The following is a 6264-nucleotide window of genomic DNA, read 5'->3' on the forward strand; positions in this document are numbered from 1 at the left end:
ATCCCACTAGAATCTTCTGCATCCAAATGGCCTCACATGCAGCCTGACTGGCAGCCATGTATTCAGCCTCTGTTGAGCTAAGTGCAACTGACCTCTATTTCCTGTTGTACCAAGAAACTACAGCTGAGCCAAGGTTGAAGATTCCTCCAGAAGTGCTCTTCCGTTCTGATGGACTCCCTGCCCAATCCGCATCTGTGAAGCCCTGAAGCTTCACTCCCTCTGTCTGTCTATACCACAATCCATACTGAGATGTGCCTCTGAGATATCTTAGCACATGCTTCGCTGCCTTCCAAAACAGCTTGGTAGGCTGAACCATAGCTTGACTCAGTTGGTTCACCGCAAAGCATAAGTCTGGTCGTGTGTTCACTAGATACATTAGTGAACCCACAAGCTACCAATAAACAGTAGCAACTACTACCTCACCTAAAGTAGCATCCTCCTTCCTTCAGTTACCAGCTAGAGGACTCTGCATGGGCTTTCACTTCTCCATGTGGAACCGCCTGAGTATCTCATTGGCATACTTGCCTTGAGACACAAAAACTTCTCCATCCTTCTACCACACTTCCATGCCTAGAAAGTAGTGCATAAGACCCATGTCTTTCATCTCGAACTCTCTTGCAAGGTCCTCCTTGAAAGACTTGATCAGCTGATCATCACCTGTCAAAATCATATCATCGACATAAAGAACAATGATCAATGGCTTACCTTATACCATGATGTGGTAAAGGTTCGTATCTACTTCACTCTTGGTGAAGCCCAACCCGGTGAAAAAGCCCTCTTGAGTTGGCACACATGCGACTCACAATCGAAGGTCTCGAAACCTTCTGGCTGCTCAATGTACACCTCCTCCTCAATCTTCCCATTGAGGAACATTGTCTTCACATCCATCTGATGGATCTTCCAACCCATCTAAGCTGATAGTGCCAACATCAATCTGATAGATGAGTACCTTGCTACAGGAGCAAAGTTCTCATCATAGTCGATCCCCTCGACCTGTGAGAAACCACGGGAAACAAACCTTGCCTTATGTTTCTCAACACTACCATCAGCTGCCTGCTTTACCTTGTAAAGCCATCTGGAACTCACCACTGACTTGTCCTGAGGTCTTGGGACAACATCCCAAACATAATTCCGAACGATGGAGTCGTACTCCTCCACCATTGCATCAACCCGACTGGTTGTTGCACTGCCTCCTCAAATGAAGAAGGCTCAGACTCTACACACTCCCCAACCAGGGCCATGTAACCAATGTACCGCTCGGGCGACCTCCTCTGTCTGCACTGAGAAGATGGTTGTCCCACATTCTCTCGCGCATCTAGCATTAACATGTTAGCTTCCCTTGAGCATTTCCACCCATCTCTGGAAGACTCGGCATGAGTGAATCTCTCCACTCCCAAATCCTCTGCATGCAGCTGCTCTGCATCAATCTGAGGCTCCTCCTCCTTAGGAACTGAAAGTTCCTCCTCTGCATGCAAATTGAGCCCCCTCTCAAGTGATACCGTTGTCCTCTGACTGGTAGGCAGGAACACCTGATAGTTGTGGGGTGTATCAATGTACCCCACAAGTATTCCCAACTCAGCTGTTGGATCTAGCTTCTTCTGGGCATCTTTGGTCACATGGCAATAAACCGATGATCCAAAGATCTTGAAGTGACTCACATCTGGTCGCTTCCCAGAAAATGCCTCCATAGGTATCTTCATTCCTAGTATACAGTGCGGGCTTCTGTTCTGCAAGTATACTGCTGTATTGCATGCCTCATCCCACAAATGAAGTGGTAGGCTTTGGTCATGCAACATTACTCGAGTTGCTCCCACAATCAATTTGTTCTTCCTTTCGGCCACCCCATTCTGTTGTGGGTTATGGGGTGCCATCAACTCCCGTTTAATTCCTTCTGCAGCGCAGAAGTCCTTAAATTGTTGGGAGACATACTCTCCACCATTTTCGCTACGCAAGGCCTTTATTTTCTTTAAATATTCTTTCTCTGCAAAGGCTTTAAACTCACAAAACCTCAAGAAGGTCTGATCCTTCTTTTGCATAAAGTAGATCCAACATCTATGAGAAAAATCATCAATAAAAATAAAATAATACCTTTGTTTAGTGGTGGAGGCTGTAGAGAATGGTCCACAGACATCTATGTGAACTCACTCCAGGATTGCTCCACCTCTACTGTCTCGATCCTGAAAGGAGGATTTCGCATACTTACCCAAGGTACAACCTTTGCATGTATCCGTCTACTCTAGTTTTCCCTTGGAAAGTCCGGTAGAAATTTGTTGCATGATCTTTAGGGCTCCATGGTGCAAGTGGCCCATTCTTCTTTGTCATAGCTCACCAACATCTTGGCTCTGCACCAACTCAGCTTTGGAACTCAACATAGCACAGTGGTCTACCTCCAGCTCGTAGAGATTCTTTACTCGAATCCTGATCCTCTTGGTCTGTGCAGTGCCGATATGCCTCAAGAATACTTTTCCTTTACTAAAGACTACATCATAGCCTTTATCTTCTAGCATAGCAACAGACACAAGATTCTTCTTCAGACCTGGTACATACTTTACATCAGTCAGAGTGAGAGGAGCTCCATGCTCCCTCTAAAACACAACCGTACCTTCACCTGAAACACGGTACTTTCCATCATCACCCATCTCGATCCGCATCTGGAGATCCTTCTCCTCCAAGGTACTGAAAAGATTCTTGTCACCAGACATGTGGAATGAAGCTCCACTGTCCAGGTACCAAACACATCCCACCATGGATGAAACCATGCATGCGATGAGAGAGAAATCCAACTCTAACTGTGAGGCCAGTGCCTCACTTTCTGATCCCTTCGAGGATCCCTTATTGGATTTCTTCTGTGGACAATTCATAGCATAATGGCCCACCTAATGACGATGAAAGCATCGCACTTTCGATTTGTCATTCTTCCCACCATGGGAAGAACTAGATTTGGAATGGGACACCTTCCATTTCCCTTTCATCACCTTACTCGCTAAGGCTAGATTTTCCTCATCATCTTGCTTTGATGAGGATCCATCTCTGGTGCTTCTTCTTATCTCCTCCTACATCAGATTCGACCAAAGTCGTTCCCAATCTGGCAGTTTCTCTCTTCCATTTACCGAGTCTTGGTAGCTATGCCAGCTCTTAGGAAGACCGAGGAGCGCAAGACTCACCATGTCATCATTGCTTGTCATGATCCCTACACTTCCAAGCTCATCCCTGCAGGTGGTGAGCTTGTTCAGATATGTAGAGATCGTGTCGCCCTTTTCAAACTTGATTTTCCAGTGCCAGCTTCCTCTTATCACTGTTGTTCTAATATAGATCTTTCAATGTTTTCCAAATTGAAAGTGGTGTCTCCTTCCCATGGAGACTCGAGACTATATGGTCTCAAACTCCCTCCAGAAGGATTCTCCTTGCTCTAGCCACACATTTCTTCCATTCCGCCAATTCTGTAACATTTGTTGGAAATACTGAGGGGGGGTGAATCAGTGTTTCTTATTTTTAATTGTTCTAGTGATTTCCAAAAGCATATATAGATTGTATATGTATACACAGAACAGAAAAATCAACAACTGGAATTAATGCTTTTATTAAAACTCAAGACAGTGCAATGAAATAAATACAATATAAGTATATATATGATTGTGAATAGTTGCCAAGCTCCAACTTGGACTTCAGTGAGGCTCCAACCTCCAGAGCACCAACTCTGTTTTGCAGTGGTTCTACACTTAGGAGAACCTACCCTTAATGACTTTAGTCCTATTCAGTTATGAGGCTCCAACCCAACCTTGGTATAAACTGGTATGCTGCTACACTCTATTCAGCTGAGGTTCTCTCACTCCTACTCTCTTGCCTCTGTTGCTTCTACAGCCTCCGCTGCTTCTGCTGCCTCTTCTGCCTCTGCTGCTTCTGCTACCTCACGCTCTGGTTCTTCACCACAACAACAGCACCAAAAGTTCTCTGTTTTTACTGTTTTATACATTCTCATGCCTTTGTCCATTCGTTTCCGCTTACTCGCTGGCTCTTTGGCTTCCTCCTCGCCTGCTTCAGCTTCCTCACCATTGGCTTGTCTGTCATTGTAGCTTCCTCTGTCTCATCGTGCTAACAGGACACATTAATTCATAAGAGAGTGCCAAATAATCCACGGAGAACACATCTCACTCGTTACGACTATAACAACGCTCCTTTAACAATGATTGTGGGCATGCACAAAGTTCAGCTTCATTTAACGGATAGCCACGTCCAATCACAATCAATTTCGCCATGAATCACCCCATTTACCTAACGTTCAACCTTATAAAACCATCAAACACAGTCGTCATAAGCCTTTCAGCTTAAAACCACCCCGAAAGAAAAAACATGGTTACACAGGAAAAGATATGAAAAAAACAGGCGAGAAACACTAATGGCGGATTTCAAATTTAGTTTACCCGCTTCTATTCCTGAATCAGGTCCATAGCTCCATCACAATTGACGGATTTAACATCCTTCGAGACTAGTGACATAGCGGATGCGATATTACATTGGACCATGTTGCAATCGGACCAATGGGTCCGTGACTTACATCGCAATCGGCGCTCGGGAGAGTGTAATTCCTTTGTGTATTGTTGCGATGGGCGGATGCGATATAGCATTCAACCATAATACAATTCTGCAGCGGGTCCACACTGCAATCGCAATTGGCGTTCAAGACTTCTGGGGGTCCTTTATACATCGACCCCATGACATCGCCGATGGTCAACGGGCCGATCCTCCAGCGGATGCGATCTAGAATTAAGTTGTGTTACAGTCAGACCATCGGGTCCGTGTTATAATCGCAATCGCACGTTCGGGGGTGACTACTCTTTATTCATTTCAATTACCGCAGATGCAACATAACAATAGGGTGCTATATAATAGGACCATCGGGTCCACATACCTTATCGCAATCGGAGGTTTCGAGTGTGACACTTAATGAACCTGCCAATATAATATACTGCTCTGCCTCCGATAGTGTATTTGTAATATGTATGTTATGGCCTCCGTTTGCGTTAAACGCATATATATAAGGTTACACATATATATAGGGTTTTCTCCTCTGATAATACATTTGCCTATTCATATATATATATATATTCTCCACTCCTTTAACCCTGCATATATATATTGTTTCGTTTTTTCCTTTAACCCTGTGTATATATATATATTGCTCCTCTAATGGCTCTGTCTGCTTCCTCCGATGGTTGTTTTTGTCCTCTGTTGCTCTAATGGCTCTGCTTGTTCCTCTGTTGCTCCGATGGCTCTGCTTGTTCCTCTATTGTTCCGATGGTTGTTTATAGCTGTTACCTACATGCATATAAGCTCTCCGATGGCTTATTTGCATGCCTCCATTAGCTCTGTCTGCTCTTTACGCTATTTGCTTCTCTGGTGGCTCTATATCCTCCTCTTGGCTCCGATAACTCTGTGTGCTCCTCTTGGCTCTGTCTACTCCTTGAATATTTCCATATTTACATCAATGACAATTTGTGTCCAACAGCATTAGCCGCTACCGGCTTGGGGACTTCTTTATCAATGAAGTCCTTTAGATCATTATCCTCTAATACTGCTTCAATGCCATCCTTCCAGGCTATATAATTAGATTTGCCATCAAGTGCATACTCGAGTCTTAAACCGTTGAACGCCATTGGTGAAATTGAGATGTGATAAGAACTCGATTTCTATATTCAAGAACTTCAAACTTCGAACTTCGAACTTCTTGTATATTGTTCTTCGCTTTGATCACCTTTGCTCCGATACCATGTAGAATTTCCCACTGTAGATCAACAGATCATGCAAAATACAAGATCTACTTCTACAAAAAACATGCAGAAGCTTAATCAAATATGAGCAAGATCAAATAGAACACATATAACTAAGAATGAGAAAGTAATCACACATGAACACAGAAGAATACTCTGGGGAAAGCCTCAGCCTAAAACCCTTATCTCTATAATATCATACAAGTGGAAATATGTTCAGATTACACAAAGCTTCATCTCACAAGCCATCCAGCACTCAGCACAATCGAACAATACAGCTCACAGACTGAATAAACACAACATATGCCTTCCTCCAGCCCTCCAAGCCTCCTATTTCCTTGCGCAGTTTCTCTTGGGGTCCAATGCTACCACCTGTGTGAATTGGCCTCATCACACAACCATAAAACTCAAAAGAAATTGTGCAATCTCCAAGGAATGAATTCCTTCTACATGCAAGAGATATCCTCCAAGGAATATTCCTGTAACTGATAGTACA

The sequence above is a fragment of the Pinus tabuliformis genome, chromosome 2_1, assembly GCF_031772625.1.
Source record: "Pinus tabuliformis cultivar Carrire ecotype Pingquan chromosome 2_1, CPIR1, whole genome shotgun sequence".
Classification (NCBI taxonomy): Eukaryota; Viridiplantae; Streptophyta; class Pinopsida; order Pinales; family Pinaceae; genus Pinus; species Pinus tabuliformis.